General features: G+C 37.7%; 1 non-coding gene across 1 annotated transcript; it reads left to right on the plus strand.

Moving 5' to 3' along the window:
- The first annotated feature begins 17735 nt into the window (after positions 1 to 17735).
- Positions 17736 to 17842, plus strand: LOC111768932 (U6 spliceosomal RNA). Its single transcript, XR_002801615.1, has one exon. It is a non-coding gene; the product is annotated as a U6 spliceosomal RNA (small nuclear RNA).
- The last annotated feature ends 443 nt before the right edge of the window (positions 17843 to 18285 follow it).

Genomic DNA, 18285 nt, shown 5'->3' on the forward strand with positions numbered 1-18285 from the left:
ATAGATTGCTGAACTAAAAGGGTCAAATCTTCAACCAATCTCATATATGATAGTAAGTACATTGATCAAAAAAAGAAGTGAAACGCTAAAAATTAAAATGGGGATATACTGGAGGGTTGAGAAGACTCAGTAATCCTACATACCCAGCCTCACTATGCCTCCTTTGCCAGATGAATGAGCAAGTCTTCTTTTCCTGTTTATAGAGGCTCTTTCTGCCTTACTTGAAGATCCTATGGTATCTTTTGTCTGGGAGAGTTGTTTTGCAAGGGATGTCCATTCTGTTATGTCTATTACCACTATTCCTTAATGTCACCGAGTATTTAACCAAAGTCAGATCCCACTATACCCAGTGGCCAAATACAAAATCAGACCGGAAGAAAAAAGGCTTGCATACCAAAATAACTGCAAGATTTTGCTAACTTATATCAATAATATAATGAATTTTGGGAGGACTAAGGAGAAAATAATATAATTTTACATCGGGCTGATATCAATATATTATATATATCAATATATATTTATATCTATATAAATTTATATAGAGAGAAATGTATAAATTATCAACATAAGAGATTCTGATTTTAGTGTCCTAGTTGAAGTAGCTGGAAGTGGATATATTTGCTTGCTTTTTGGTTGACTAAAATATGGACTCAATGGCAGTCCACACTAAATGAAGTTGAAATGGCAGAAATTTCTTCACATAATATAGTCATTCATTACTTAACTACAGGATACATTCTGAGAAATGCATCAGTAGGCTATTTTGTTGTGTGAACAGCACAGAGTGCACTTATACAAACCTAGATGGTATAGCCTACTACACACCTAGGCTATATGGTAGTAATCTTATGGGACCACCATCATATATGTAGTCCGTTGTTGACCAAAAAGTCGTTACGCAGCGCATGACTGTATACGGAAAGCAATCCAAACACACAGATAATAAAAATTTGAGTTTATTTGTCACGTGTACCCCTCTTATGCGTCCACTAACCAAGTTCTCCACAGGCCCATCAAGGGTTTGAGAAAGCTATTAGTTAAGGGAGTGTCTTAACTACACTCTAACGGGTGTACTCTGGATGCCAGTAAAAGAAGATGCAGTAGAAATGGGGTCCATGATTTCAGTGGTATACTAGAATCCCAGTTTAGCAGAGATCAACTATTGGTATTTGAATGCCTGAAGCAAAATGGACATGATTGCTATCCATCATGTAGTAGACAACAAGGACAATGCGGTAATCAGAATAGTCTGACACTCTAGGATCTGAGTCTATAAGTAATTGATTATGGAGTGACAAGGTCTAAAAGAGATGGGCAACGTACTAATGACCTCCTTGATATGTACAACTATTAACTTTAGTTCTGGGGACAGACATATGACTTGAACTACCACAATACAAAGTCTCTATCCTAATTCCCATACTTGAGTAAGTCATAAACCCCGTGATCCTTAAATGAAGGGGAAGCCAGGAACTTTTCAGGAAGTACATCTTTACTTTGTCCAAAAGGACCTGCAGCAATTTACAAGGATAACTATACTTGTAAAAGGTAAATACCTAAATTTTTATGGACTATTAATCACTGGCTATGAGTCAACAATAATTCCTGGAGACACAGAACACAAACAACTCCACGGATCAGAGGGAAGCTCATGGGGTTCAGTTATAAGGTTCAGTTCAGACATGGTGAGATCCCAAACCCATACTATGGTTATTTTCCCAGATCCTAAGTGTCTGGTTGGAACATGTATCCCCCAACAACTAGATGAACCCTCACAGTGCATCCCTGACCCATGAATAAAGGAATATGATCCATGACATTAAGAGTTTAGTAGAAGGCTCTGGAGCTATTTCTGTCTATTAAAATGGTAAATCACAAAAAAAGCTGCATCCCTAGAAGAATCACAAAGAATAGTGCCATCATCAAAGACAAATGATATGAGGTAGGTCATTCTTGTCACATCTCCATTTAATTCTCCAGTTTGACAAGTACAGAAGAGAGAGGATTTGGGGAGTAATGGCATAGTATATGAAACATAATCAGATTAAGCTTTTGATAAACTATTCCAGATATGATTCCATCAATTATTCCAGATGTTATTTCTTTTGATAAAGAAAATGGCCCTGTCTCCTCATCCAAGTAAGCAAACTTCTTTGGATTTTGGATGTCCCAAAATACCATATTTGGATGTGCGGCTCTGACCCTTTCACCAGGTAATCTCAAAGGCTGACAGCTTGAGTGAGGCCCAAAACAAGAGAAAGTAATCCGCCGGGTCCAGTCTGTAGTGAAAGCAGCTCTACCACTTGATCCACCAGAAGCTACAATATTGCTTGAAGTGTTGATGGGCAATGAGCCCATCACTGAGGTGCAATATGCATACTGTGGTAAACCCTGATAGGAAAATCATAGCAGAAGACCTCAAGTGTCTAAAGCAGGGGCCAGCAAACTACAGCCTGCAGGCCAAATCCACCCTGCCGCCTGTTTCTGTAAATAAAGCTTTATGAGAACACAGCCACACTCATTCATTTACATACTCTACAGGACTGCTTCTGTGCTACAGCAGCACAGTTGAGTAGTTGTGACAGAGACCACATGGCTCACAAAGCCTGAAATATTTACAATTTGTCTCTTTACAAAAAAGGATGCCAATCCCTTTTGTAAAGCAAAGCTATGCCCTTTTTACCAGATAAATATTTTCATTTTGAAAAATAGCTCTTGGCTTATAAACGGGTCCTAGTACATAGTGAATCCTGACCATTGGATACTGGATGACCACACAATTATACTGCCAATAAGGAAACTGATTTATCTGATCCACCTGGTTATAAAGGCAAGCATGCCTAACATAATTTTTTGGAATCAGCCCAAGTCATGAGATATTTTTATGCTATACAAATGTTCACTAAAAGGCTCTCACTATAAGAGGAAGTTATTAACAATCACATGAAAAGGATAACCTGTCAGTCAGCCCTCTCCTTGGCTCCTCCAGCTCACTCTCTCAATGAGATTAAAGACAAAGCAGCCATGGTGAAAGTTTCAGAAACGATGCATAGGCTCAATGACATGGACATCTCCATGCAACAGAAATGGCTAATCCAAAAAAACTCCAATACTTTTGTAATAAACTTGCAATACTGCAATGCAGTATTAGTTTTCTATCACTTCTGTAATAAATAAATACAAACAGTGGCTTAAAACACAAATTTATTATTTCACAATTCTGGACATCAGAAGTCCAAAATGGGTCTTACAGGGCTAAACTCAAGACGTTATCAGAGCTGTGTCCTGGGGGCTCTAGGGGAGAATCTGTTTCCTACCTTTTCCAGCTCCTAGAGACACTGACATTCCTTGCATCTCATGGCCCCACATTACTCCAATCTCTGCGTCTGTCCTCACATCTCTCTTTGACTGACTTTTCTGTCTCTATTTTATAAGGACTTGTGTGATTACATTGGACATACCCTCATATTCCAGGATAATCTCCCCATCTCAAAATCCTTAATTTAATCACATCTGCAAAGTCCTTTCTACCATGTAAATTAATATATTCACAGCTTCCAGGGGTTAGAAGGTGACATCTTTGGGGTGGGGGGGCATTATTCAGCCGACAACAACAAGCAAGTTAAAAAAGGCCTCACAAGCAGAATATATAAAGAAGTCCCATAAATGAATATGCCATATCCCTAGGCAACACTATCAATTAATTCAAAATTAACTTATAAATTCAATGCAATCCTTGTTAAAAACTAGAGAAATAATCACCACCACCACCACCACCAAACAAAAACAAAGACAAAAACAGGCTGAGAATAAAATTATCTGGAAGAAAAAATGGACAATACTAGCCAAGTGATTTTTTAAAAAGGACAATGAGTTATACTTGCCCTAGAAAACATTAAAGCAGTGCAATACAGATCCCCAAATAGAAAAATAAACAAACAAAATCAAGTGTAGTCCAGAAATAAACTCATGTTGACATGAGAATTAAATATGCAGTAGAAATGACATTCCAAATTAGCAGGGGAAGATAAACCGTATGATTAATATATTTTGACTATCGAATATCTTTTTGAATGAAAATAAAACTAGATTTCTAACTCATATGCAAAGGTAAATTCAGGATCACTTAAGGAGAAAAACATTTTTAAAAACCATGAAGTATTGGATTATAATAAAAATATCTATTATTGAGTGCCAGGTACTATGATAAGCACTTTATTTGGAGGACTTCAGTTAATCCATACAACAGTTCTATGAGATAGACTATTATTATCTGTACTTTATGATGAGGAGACTGAGGCACATAAAGATTCAGTGTCTTGCTCAAGGTCACAGAGCTAGAAAAGGATATAGCTAGGATTTGATCCCAAGGCATCATGACACCAAAGTCCAACCTCTCAACTATTACTTCTTAAGGAATTCAGAAGAAGAATTTCTTCTTAAGGAATAAACAAACTCCAAAGCTATTAAGGGAAAGATATTTCATGCTGATGGAATGCAAGAATTAATATGTTAAAATGTCCCTATTACACAAAGCAATATACAGGTTCAATGCAATCCCTATCAAAATTCCAATGATGTTTTTTACATAAATAGAAAAAACAGTCCTGAAATTTGTATGGAACCACAAAGATTCCAAACAGCCACATTAATCTGAAGAAAGAAGAACAAAGCTAGAAGCATTATGCTCCCTGATTTCAAACAATATTACAAAGCTATAATAATCAAAACAATATTTTTTGGCATTAATACAGACATAGAGCAATGGAACAGAAGAGAGACCCCAGAAATAAAACCATGCATGCTTGTTAAATTAACTTATGACAAAGGAGCCAAGAATATACAATAGGGAAAGAATAGTCTCTTTAATAAATGGTGTTTGGGAAACTGAATAGCCACATGCAAAAGAATGAAACTGTACCACTCTCTTACACCATGTACAAAAACCAACTCAAAATGGATTAAAGACTTGAACATAAGACCTAAACCATAAAATTTCCAGAAGAAAACATAGAAGGCAACTTCCTTGACATTGGTCTTTGCAATGATTTTTTAGATTTGACACCAAAAGCAAAGGTAACAAAAGCAAAAGTAAACAAGTGGGACTACATCTAACTAATGTGCTTCTGCACAGCAATGGAAACCATTAACAAAAGGAAAAGGCAACATACGGAATAGGAGAATATATTTGCAAATCGTATATCAGATAAAGAGTTAATATCCAAAATATATAAAGAACACATACATCTCAATAGCAAAAACCCAACAATCTGATTAAAAAATGGGCAGAGGAACTGAATGGACATTTTTCCAAAGAGGACATTTAAATGGCCAACAGGTACATGAAAAAGTGCTCAAGTTTCCATCACTGATCATCAGGGAAATGCAAGTCAAAACCACAATGAGATATCACCTCATACCTGATAGAAGGGCTCCATGTCTTTCGACTAGCGAATAGTCCACTTACATTTAAAGTAATCATTGATAGATATAGACTTACTGATATTTCGTTAATTGTTTTCTGATTGCTTTTAAAATTCCTTTGTTCCTTTCTTCCTCTCTTCTTCTCTTCTACTGTCACTTGATGATCTTCTTTAGTGGTATGCTTAGATTTATTTTTCTTTATCTTTTGTGTATCTGCTATAGGTTTTTGCTCTCTGGTTACCATAGGACTTACATAAAACATTATAACTGCCTAATTTAAGCTGATAACAACTTCTAACATATACAAAAACTCTCCATTAATCCATGCCCCTCACCCACATTTTATGTGTTTCATGTCACAATTTACTTCTTTTTACATTGTGTGCCTGTTAACAAATTACTGTAGCTACAGTTATTTTTAATACTATTGTCTTTTAGTATTTCTAGTATTTTATTAGAGTGATAAGTGATTTATCCATCTCCATTACAACATTGGAGTATTCTGAATTTAACTATATATTTACCTTTACCAGTGAGTTTTATTCTTTATTATGTTTTCCTGTTACTAATTAGCATCTTTTCATTTCAACTTCAAGAACTCCCTTTAACATTTCTTGTAAGGTCAGTCTGGTGGTGATAACTCCTTCAGCTTTTGCTTCTCTTGAAACTCTTTATTTTTCCTCCAATTTTGAAGGACAATTTTGCTGGGTATAGAGTATTGTTGGTTGGCAGTTTCTTTTTCTTTCAGCACCTTGAATATATCACGCCACTTACTTTTGGCCTGCAAAGTTTCTGCTGAACAATCTCATGATAGTCTTATGAGGGTTGTCTTGTAAGTAACAAGTTACTTTTCTCTTGCTGCTTTTAATATTTGCTCCTTGTCTTTAACTTTGACTATTTAATTATAATGTGTCTCAGTGTGTGCTTTTTTGGATTCATCTTCTTTGCAATTCTCTGGGCTACCTAAGTCTGGATATCTTTCTTTCCCCAGGTTAGGGAAGTTTTCAGTCATTTTATTTCTTTGAATAAGCTTTCTGTCTCTCTCTCTCTCTTTCTGCTCTTTCTTGGACCCCAAGATGCATATGTTGGTTTGCTTTATGGTGTTCCATGAATAGCTTACACTATCTTCACTCTTTTTCATTCTTTTTTCTTTCTGTTCCTCTGATTGGATGAACTCCACTGCCCTGTATTCAAGTTCACTTATCCTTTCTTCCACATCATCTAGTCTGCTCTTGAACCCCTCTATTTAATTTTTTAGTTCAGTTATTGTATACCTTAGGTCTGTGATTTATCTTCGGTACTTTTTTATATTTTTTGTTACTTTGTTGAAATTCTCACTTTGTTCATATGTTGTTCTCCTGATCTCAGTGAACATCTTTATGAACGTTATTTTGAAAACTCTATCAGGTAAATCACTTATCTTCATTTATTAAGGTCTGTTTTTGGAGTTTTAGCAATGTTCTTTTGTTTGGAATATATTCTGTTTCTTCATTTTTCTTGACTCTCTGCATTGGCTTCTGCACATTAGATCAAACAACAACCTCTCCCAGTCTTGACAGAGTAGTCTCATGTAGGAGATGAACCTTGTCAATCATCCTGGCCTGAGCTCCTAGTTGTCTCCCAAATCTTTGTGATTGTCTAAGTGCCTCATATGTCCTTGGTGCCTCCCAGTAGTTGAGGTTATGACAAAACCCATCAGTGTCCCAAAGTGGAGGATCACATTCAGCACCTATATGCAAGTTAATTGGAAGTTAGGCCCTCACAGAGCAACTGGGAAAGTATGTAGTTGGACCCCTTCCAGCTAGAAACTGGGACATGGGTGTTTTTCCCTGCTCCTCTGTGCTTGGCCCAGGTGTATAACTGTCAGGGGTGGGGGGAGGAGGGTGCTCCTGTGCTATTAAGAACTGCTTTTTTGTTTACTATAGTCCTATGGGACTTGTGAATGCAAGGCCTGTTGGTTATCAGTGCCACATGATCCAGAGCCCCATCCCTTGGTTGGCAGCTACAAAAGCTGGTGTACCAGACATGTGTACAAGCTTCTTCCAGGGAGGTATTAGTGACTTGGAGCAGGATAAAGGGAGAGGGCAGGGGACATGTCCACAAGCTTTCGTGGTCTCTGAGGAGGATCTCAGTCAGTCCCTAGATGCATGCTAAACTAGATGTCCGACCACCACGAGACAGCAGCGTTTAAAGCATGCAAACAGATCCTTTTCAATGGAAAACTAGGAGATGGGCACTTTTTGTCTGCTTACTCTGTGCTGAGCCCTGGGGGGTGGGGGGGAGGGATGACCATTGTGATTCCTCTAGAGTCTGTTAAGAGATGTTTTTCTGCGTCCTACAGTTCTGTGGGACTCGTGAACGCAAGCACCATTGATCTAGGTGAAATAGGGACCTGTCCCTCAGGTAGCAGTCACTAAGACTGGAATGCTGATGTGTGTATAAGCTCCTACCAAGGAGATACTGCCGATTTGGAGTGGGCTAGAAGAAGAAGGGGATGAAGGCAACTGCTGATTTCCCAGGCCTTGAAGGAGGAGGGCAGTCAGCCACTAGATGAGTGCTAAACTATAAGCCTGACCCTCAGGCAGCAGCTTCTAATGTTTGCAAATAGACCATTTTTAGGGAAAGACTGGGAGACGGGAATCTCTTTTCTGTTTTCTCTACACTGAGCCCTGGGGGGATGGTCAAGTGAGTCCTCTAGAATCTGTTAAGAAGTGTTTCTTTGTTATAGTCTTGTGGGTCTCAAGAAGGCAAGCCCTGTTGACTTTCAGAGCTAAGTGTTTGGGGAACCACCCCTCAATGGGAGTCTTAAAAGTAGGGCACTAGATGTAGGGTCCAAACTCTTCACTCCTCAGGGAGAAGCTGGGAGTTATGAGTTTCCTCCTGATTGTATGACCTTCTGCTGGCGATGGGGTTTACGGAGAGAGTGTCTCAGCCTATCCTACTCATTTTGATGTGGCTATTTTCTTGTTTGCCTGATGTGTAGGAGTCACTCAGTTAATTTCTGGGTTTCTTTCAGAGAGAGTTGCCCTGACTGTCTCTTATACTGGATTCCAGCTAATGAGAATAACAAGTCCAGGCCCTCTGAAAATAGAGATATTCTTCCATATACCCCAAACCATTTCCAATTTAAAATTACAATATTGTGACTCACCAATCTCACTTGGGACTCAAGTGATTCTTTTTTAAGTTCTCCTCATGGATTTAAATCAAAGCACAACAATATGATTGGAGATATTTCTTTTAAATCAGTTTTCCCAAGAGAAGTACATTGATTTTGGTTTTCTCCTACTCCTTCAGTAAAGGATGATCTTAGGGAAGTACATTTTCTCCTCTGGGAAGAACTGAATTTTAACAGTTGCTTTCAATCTTAATTATTAACATGCCATTCAATCTAGCTAAGCTGATTCAGAATTGACAATAAGCACTAGGACAGTTTCTGGATTAAAGAAATCCAAGAAAACATCCAGAAAATGGAGCAATGGAAGAAATGTCTTGAACAAATTCCCCCTTTAAATCTCCGCAGTTGATGGTATTAGGGGGAGAGGAAAGGGATGAGCTCTCAAGTGCATAATTGCCCTTTTAGACAATAAAAGGCTTTCCTGACATTAGTTCCATATGCTGAAGATGGCATCTTCTTTTTCCTTCCTATAACCAGAAATCGGTAGTTAACACAGGCATTGGAATCCACATCTTCCACATTGGAAACCACCTTTTTATGGTTATTTTTTTTCTGAGGAAGATTAGCCCTGAGCTAACATCTGCCAATCCTCCTCTTTTTTCTGAGGAAGACTGACCCTGACCTAAGATCCGTGCCCATCTTCCTCTACTTTATACGTGGGATGCCTACCACAGCATGGCTTGCCATGTGGTGCCATGTCCACACCCGGAATCCGAACCAGCAAACTTCAGGCCGCTGAAGTGGAATGTGAGCACTTAAACGCTGCACCACCGGGCCGGCCCCATGGCTATTTTTGAAACACAGAATTAAAGTTTGCAGTTTTTACAGTGTTAACTAACCAGTGAGCTCCAGTCCGCATTGGCTCCACTGTCTTCACTATATAGAAGTTCACTTTGCCTGTTTTAAAAAACAAAGTCTAAATTTTCTGCTGCAAGAAGGCATATCTCCACACTATTAATGCCCTCACCATTTCTCTAGATTTAAAATGGCTCTTCTACCATAGATGAACCTCATGAAGTCACACACTGATAATTTGGAATTTTCAGTAATTCAGATACTTTATATACTCCTCTGTTAGAAATGAGAATGTGTCACATTCAAGTTGGTTAAGAGCCAACGAAAATAGGTAAAGAACAGTAGCTAAATTTTATGTCTTAGAATTTCAAAACTCTTTCTACCCTTGAGCAAACTCCTTTCCTAGATTGTAAAAGGAAATAAAAGGTTTCCATATCAACAATTAAAGTGCTAAATAGATGCAAGTCATGTTTCCTATAATACACCACCAGGGAAAGGGAAATGGAGAGATGGAAGCAGAATCGAGAGCCTCACAGAATCAAGGAATATAATTATCTTTGCTCTGAGCACATAAGTGAAATCCCTGTAACCCACCAACTCCCAAATTCCTCCTTTTTTTATGTCTAGGATTTCAGAGGCAATTAAGATCGGAACCTGGAATGGGATCAAATTTTAGAGCATTGAAGTTTTGCATCTTCCTTGGGCAATTTACCCAGCCTCTCTAAGACTTAAGTACCTCATCTGCCAAATAATGGCCAATAATAATTGCTTTCAGTATTAAAAGGAATAGTACCTGTAGCCTAAACACAGCATCTGTTGTATAAAGTCTCCGAGTTTCTCCACTCTGTCCTCCCTTCCCTCACTCAAGTTCTCCTCTCCTTGTGTTCCCATCAGTTGTTGCATTGCTATCACTCTTCCTTGTTTCAGCTGCTGTTCCAGAGGCTTGCTTAAGATCTACATGTAGCAAAATGGCAGCAGCAGGATTTTAGCTGCTGCTATCATTTTGCTGCCAAGTGGATCCTGAACATAAAGCCAACACAGGGCCTGGGAAGAAAGTCCAAATGTAGGTTTCCTGGAAGTCTCAGAAAACTTCTCCTTGCATCTCATTGTTGCCAGTTTGGATGAGTGCCTATATTTCTAATTAATTGCTGTGGCCAGGGAACAAAAATTATTGATTGGCTTAGGTCTAAATCACACATTCCACCCTTGGAGAAATTGGAGATGCTCTTCCAAACCATATGGACCAAATAATGGAAGGAGTAGATCACCAAACGACTATTGCCAAAAGTAGGGTGAATGGACATGGAGAAGATACATCCTCTTATATTTTACATCTCCCCATACTTGCTTCTCTTTAGTGGCCATATAATGCTTTTGCTTGAAGTCTTCCAAAAATTCCATAATACATATTTACATATATAATCCAAAGTGTCTGCTGCCTGTATACTCTCAAGTCCTTTAGCCTTTAGGGACCACATTGCTTTCATAATTAAATTAAAAGGATTAAGTCCCCATCCCATGTCCTAGGGGAAGTTCAGAACTCTCTCAAAATATTCCACATATTCTTATGGGCGGATGGAGTCGCCTCCTCACCTCTCACTTGGGCAGTTCTCATACCTTACCTTCTCACTTTCTGCAGCTGCTATCTTCTTCCCATACCACTTGGGCTCTCCTCTTTTACCCTCAAAATAGAATGTGGTTTGTAAATTTTATTAAAATCTTAGGTGGAAAAGGAAATGATCACAGAAAAAGGTAGATCAGGGAATAATTTAAAACTGATTTTGAGAATTACTATTCTTAGAAGTTCCTTGGTCAAATGCCAAGTTAATTTCTTGCTTACCAGTTTGTTTGTTTTTTCCCAGACCTTGATCTTCTGCCAGGCTGCTACCTCTCTGGATATCTCCCTCTACTCCACATTTTGGGACTCAAAATCCTACCTCCTCAACCCATCAGGGAAAAATTTAACTATTCCCTTCCATTGTATGCAGAGCAGTTTAGCTTCCCATTCCCATTCACTGGAGAGTGTCTTTCATTCATTTGATAATATAAATCTGGTGTAGAGTAGCAGCAAAATTTTCAACATTTAATTTCCTTATGCTGAATTTAATTCCTTAAGTCCAATACTCAAACTAAAGCAGGAAATGAAGACATATTAAAACACACTTTATTGACTCTTTGCAATTTCAAATTTTAAAATTAAAAGAACAATACAAAACACCTGGTACATGGTCCCATGATTCTGCAGCCACAGAGGTTGTTAGTGGGTTTATCCTATTGCTTTTACACACAAATTGCGTTTGACAGTAAGGACTACCACTCCATCTCAAGGCTTTCCCATCCCAAAGTATTAGTGTAGATCCTCTGGCAATTCTGTCCCCATTCATCTCATAGCCATTGTTCCAGTCCTCTTCAGAACCAGAAAATATTATCATCATGTCAATGGACTAATGTTAGAATATTCTCTAAGAGGACAGGTAGTCCAGGATTCTGCTTCCACACAGGTACGTTGTTAAGCGTAATACCATTATAACATTTACATATTTAGCAAATACGATTCAGACTTACAGTTGGTTTATAGTAAGTTGCAGAAGAAAGACAAGAACTTTGTCTCCTGATCTCCGGCACCATGCTTTGACTCGGTAGACTCAACAGACTCCAACAAGCATGCCAACAGACGCAAGCTCCGTCTTGGTGTACCGCTTCCCTCCCAAGTTGTGGCAGTAGTTCATTATTCACAGATGTATTTCTACCCAGCACTCTCCCTCCACTGTCCTTTCTGAAAGTCACAGTCCCTTTTTCTTTTGTTTCTGCACCCTTAGGCTATGCTAAGCCTGGCATCAAGGGCTCTAAAATAAACTTGAAACCACTTTCCAGATGTCTTTCCTAAAAGCCATAAGCCAGTAAGATAAGACAGTCAATGCCTGATTCAGAGTATGCTTGACTGGCTATTTGCCAAAAAATTTGTGTTATTGATCAATATATTGCTCCACATTTAAGGTTCTTTCAAGAGTCCAACAAATGTGTTTTTTGTTTTTTGGGTGTTTTTGGTTTTTTTCTCTTTACACTGATATTGGGTTTGTGTGTAATGATTCCTGTATTTAACTGGTTATTATCCTTCTTATACTGTTGAGTCAAAAAAAATTAGAGGTTCTAGGCTATACCAGCACCAAGCAGTCATTCACATATTATGAAAGGCATGACTACGTGATTAGATGTCCTTCCTAAGGAGACGGTACAGTGGCTAAGCCCACTGACTTTCTAGTAGGGCTGCCTTAGTTCAAACCCCAGGTCTACCACTCACTAACTGCACCACCCAGGGCACTCAGTTTTCTCATCTTTTAAATTTGGGATAATAGTACCCACCTCAAAGTGGTGCTGTAAGAATTAAATGAGTGAATATATGAAAAGGACTTAGGAGAGTGCCTTGCATATAGTAAGTCACCTCTAAATGCTTACCACCATTAATCCTTATCAACTGAGTTGAAATAACCACATAAGATCAATACTATTTTTTAAAGTCTGAAAGTATTTGCATCATAAGATACAAAACTCTGCCTATTTTCTAGGAAAAAAATATTTCCCCCTATCTTTTTCAAGCTTAATTCATTCATTTCACAAATATGTATTGAGCACTCAAGTACCATGCACTAGAAGATGTGCCAGGGATATCATGCTGAGCAAGAGAGACAAGCTCCCATGAAGCCTTAATTCTAGAGAAGAGAGAAAATAAACACATAAATAATAAAATGATCAAGATACTATCAGATAGTAATAAAGCTGTACAAAAAATAAAATGGTGATTTAATAGGTGGGTATCGGGGGGGTGGTCATGATAGGGGTGAGATACTCTACAAGTGAGATTGTTAAGCTGAGATCTGAACAAGACTGTTCCGCAAAGACTGGGTTGAGCACATTCCAGCAGAGGGAAGAGCAGGTATTAAGGGACAGAAAGATGGCCAGCATGGCTGGAGTGGCTTGAACTAAGCATTGGGAGATGATGTCAGAGATAGAGTCAAGAGCCAGATTATGTAGAGCCTTATAGGGCCAGGTGGCGTTTAGATTTTATCCTAAATGAGAAGAGACGCCATTGGCAGGTTAGAGTAAGGAAAGATGTAATCTGATTTATAATTCTAAACAGTCATCCTGGTAGCTGGACAGAAAATGGATTATAGAGGAGAAAGAGAAGAAGGCAGAGCTGCTAAGAGGCTACTGCAGTCAGGTGAGAGATGATGGTAACAGTGGGGATGGGCAGATTCTGGATGTATTTTAACGGGACAGTTGGCATGCTCAGAATGGATGTGAGGTGGGGATGAGAGAGAGATGAGGATCAAGAACGACTCTTGGTTTTGGCTTAAGAAACCAAATGGGTGCCAATTATTGAAGTCAGAAGACTAAGAGAGGTAGAAATTTGGAGAAGAAAATCAAGTGCTCTTTTATGGTAATTTTATTTTGACCACATGCACTGAAGAAGCAGCATTTGGATTTTTCTATATTGGAAATACACTTAAAAATTCATTTTTTAGTCTTCTGAAATTTTAGCATAGGTTAAGCTAATCTTAACTGACCAAAGAGGCAAATTCACTCTCCCTATATTATCTGAGTTACGTGTTCCATTTCTACATATATAAGAAGCAAAATTTAAAGTATGTAATCCCTATAGCTTCCTGCTAAAAGTTTAAGGAAACATAAACAAAGAAAAAGAAACTAAGAACCAAACCTGCTTAACTTACATTGTACCAAACCCACAGTGTGACTTAAAGCAACATGGAATAAATGAATTTAACTGTGCTGATGACAGCAGCAGCCAAAACAGGTACCACACAGGAGCTACCAAAGGCTAGAACAGTTTATGTGCAATGCTTTATACCATTTCTTAAACGTTAAACATCATTCACACCAGAGTCATTTCTCTTCCATTTCAGGTTTTTGCACAGAGTACAATCAGTTCTGCTTTGTTTAGAAAATGGGAATTTGTTCCAATGCACTTGACACAGCAGAGACGATTTGAGGACAATACAAATTTAATGTTTGCTTATACACCATTTTGTTCATCTAGCAATGCTAGGTGAATGCAGAAAACTGCACCCAATTGATCCGAACCACAGAGGAATACACAAAACACACCCCCTCCTCAAACAGCTGCCAGCTGCCTCAGTTCACCAGCCCAGGTGATGAGCCACACCTATCCACATCTGGTTTTGGAGCTTCCATCTGATTTCAGAGAACCCACCTTCCAACGCTTCACAATAACTCACGAGCTGCAACCCTTCTGACGCCCACAAGCAAACTTCAGGTTTGTTTCAAGATAAAGTGCCATATTTATTGAACTATTTATACATTTCCTAACCTTTTAACGGGCTTAAAACAGTACCACCATTTTTATTAGGTTTCTATCTTTACTTGTCACTGAAAAAGTTTTTGAGTGTTGTGCCTCTAACTGCTTTATTCACAAGCCCTGGAACACATATAGCGGAAGTGACTATATCTGAATTGCAATTTCAGTCTTTCTGGGTAAAATTCCTAAAACCAAGCAAACATCTAGGATCATTCGGGTGATTAGAGAAATCTAACTGCAGTTTCTCTGAGTCATAAAATGTGTTTAATGACAATGCTAAGAATGAGATGGATTTTTCAAGTTTAAGAAAATAACTTTCTGGTTGAATACTATATATCAGGTGTTATTTCATTCACAAGTATGGTCATTTCTATCTTATTTGAGTGTTTAATTTTGACACTCTAATTATTTTATCTTTTTTTTTACATCTCACACTTATAAAAGATAAAAGTAGCTAAAGAGAAGTTCTTTTTCGTTTTAAAAGAAATACGCAATTTTGTGAAGTGTGCGTGTGTGCATGTACTGGGATAAAGTTACAAGTGCAACCTAAATTCATCCTAAAGAAAAGTGTTAATGCTGCCTAAATGTTGGATACTTACAGTGAAAGGAAAAGAAAAGAGAAAGGTAGGGAAAGGAAGAGAAGCAAAGAAATTTTACTCTTTTCACTTCCTAAGAAGCTATGAAAATCACCGCTTGAAAAAAATTTAATAGTGGAGTAGAAAAGTCTTCATATTCATTAAAATACTATACAGCTCTTATAAGCCAGACATACAACTGTGGCATATTTTATAAAAAAAACAAAAGAAGAGGAAATATTAACATCAAGAGTCTTGAAGACTGTTTCATTCTGAAGCCTTTGAGGCTTAGCAGGCGCCCTTCGGGCTGCACCTAACCAGCTCAGTGTGTGGGCGTGTACCAGAGGCTCCTGTCCACTAGGGGCTAGACTTTCACCAATAAACCGCTTTTACTATAGCATTTAAATAAAGTCCTATTTCACGGGCACACGGATAAAAAGACTTTTTGTTAATCTTGAAATGAATTTCTGATCATAAGAGAGATAATTTTTAAATATGTACCTGAGATCAGTTTAACAATTCAAAAAAATTGACTCAAAGAGGTACATTTTCAAATAAAATGCTACTTCAGGAAGTTTATATTCTGATATTAAAATGGTTTCATCATCGAAGCATTTGCTTTTTCTCCTCTTTTTCATCTCCCAACTTTTATGAGGGCTAAATTCTAATCATGCTTAATTAACATCAAGCAACCAAGTATTCATGGTGTGCCATTGTTATATAAATGTATTAGAAGCAGAACAAGTCTACAGGTGTTTTCAAAATTTTTTGGAATGCACTCATTTATCAAATATTTATTTACTTAATTCTGGATAATGATATTTGGGAATGCCTTAGGTTTTTAGGTTGTTTGTCCAGTTTTCTGTAACAAGGAGGTGAACTTTTATAATCACAAAGAAAGGGTAATTTATAAATTTAAATTCATTTATTGAACTCTGATAGATCCTGCTCTAGCCATACAAAGATGAAGATGACAAGAAGCCTATCTCAAGCTGGTCAGTCTCCTCAGAGACAGAGAGGTAAACAAACAAGGCCCTCCCAAAACAATGACTTTCCTTTTGCTCTAAAAAAGATGCGTAAAGGGCAGCACTATAGTATGAAGCAAGGTGAGCAACAGTTAAGATTCACGGCTTTGAAGTCAGAGAGAACATGATCTAAAGATTGGCTCTGCAGTGTGACTCTCGGTACAATTTTAGCCATCCTAAATTTCTCCACAGTGAATCAAGAATGATAAATCCCACCTCACAGGACTAAGTGAAATAATGTACGTAAAGCTTTAGTACAGTGCCTGGCACATACTAATTGTTCAAAAAATGGTATGTCTTTACAAAAGAGCACCAGGGAAGCATGGAGTAGGGCACTGAGAACAAACACACCTACTGATCAACGTACGACAGACAGACGAAGGCAGCTCCCCAGTGCACCAAGAGTCATCTACTCTGGATGTTCACTATGTCAGACTTACATGAAGATATAAATATATAGAGAGATGCAAGAAATAGAACTGCTTTATAGCGTAGAGTCTGTTTTGAAACTCTAAAACCAAGAAGATCATAGAATTCTCGCAGTAGGAATGAGTTGGCCAAGTTCTGCCCAAGGAAGTTCTCACAAGAAGGCATTATGAAATGTTCTTATTCCTCAGAACCTAACTTTAAAATGTTCCCACTGGAGTCCAATGGGAGTTTTATGGGAGTAAAGGATAGAATTAGGTCTTGTATATTTTTAAAGGGTCATTCAAAAAGGCAAAGTCTAAATTTTTTACAGATGGCAGAGTAAAGACTGATGTAGTTGGCCAAAACTGACCTTTTATGTTTTCCAAAAGCAAATGTTTACTGAAAGAGGACTCTACTATACTACCAATGGAAAAAAATCCTGGATGCTTATATTGGACAACTCAGTACAAGTTGGCTGCCAAATACATTTATAAAAATCAATAATAATATTTTCCATGGTACCTGTTTTCAAGCTTCCCTCAAACTTTTGCCCTGTAGTTGCTTTTTCTCAAACACAAATATGTGTCTGAAGAAAAACAACATTTTAGATGAGAATAGGCTGGTGAAAGCACATGCATTTTCGGAAGCTACTGTTAGTTTCAGTCTCTATGTGACCACAGTGGTGCACAAGCACGGATGAGGAGGATCGATTTTGCCAGCTTTTCTGGATAGTGAATTCAGAACTGATTTTAAGTTCTTCCAAAATGGAACTCCTTTTAAACTCCTTTCAAAACACAAGTCCCTTTTTCCAAGAAGGAAAGGGGCTTTAGAAATTTCTATGCTCTTTGGATGTTAAATAACTCTTACAAAACAAAATTTTGATAAATTGAGTGAAAAAAGTTAGAAATATTAAAAACCATCTAACATAAAGGAGAAAAATTAAAGATGGTTTGTCATAATATATATTGTTTTATTAATTTAAAAAGTTCAGAGGGGTGCTCACTTCAAAAACATATATAACAAAATTTGAACAATACAGAGAAGATTAGCGTGGCCCCTGTGCAAGGATGATACACAAATCCAAGAAGCATTCCATATTTTAAGAAGTTTTTAAAAACACACATAATAAAAATGGTTTTAAGAATGTTACTAGCATTGTACTTGGGAAGAGTTTTTATTTCAGGGAATAAATGTGATATCCATTCTGTAATGCATTTACAGAAGTATCTAGAAGCACATGTAATAAAGATTGCTATATAGCGCTATCTGCAAAAAACACTAGAGTGAAAAATTGGAACTGTGAACTTATCAGTAAGATTAATCATCCCCACAATAGCCATAGGCTAGAAATTTCTTACCTTCTTATTAAGTGGGTTTCAGGTACTCTTTTAACACGCAGATGTTTTTAAACAGTTTGTTCTAAAACTGGCCCCCAGAAAATCAGAAATATCCCACTTTTTTTCCTCAGGAGAAAATAAACATAGTACATATTCAGACAATACTTAAAAATACTTTGTGTACATCCAGAGATTTTGGCACCTAATC

Source organism: Equus caballus, chromosome 18 (genome assembly GCF_041296265.1).
Source record: "Equus caballus isolate H_3958 breed thoroughbred chromosome 18, TB-T2T, whole genome shotgun sequence".
Classification (NCBI taxonomy): domain Eukaryota; kingdom Metazoa; phylum Chordata; class Mammalia; order Perissodactyla; family Equidae; genus Equus; species Equus caballus.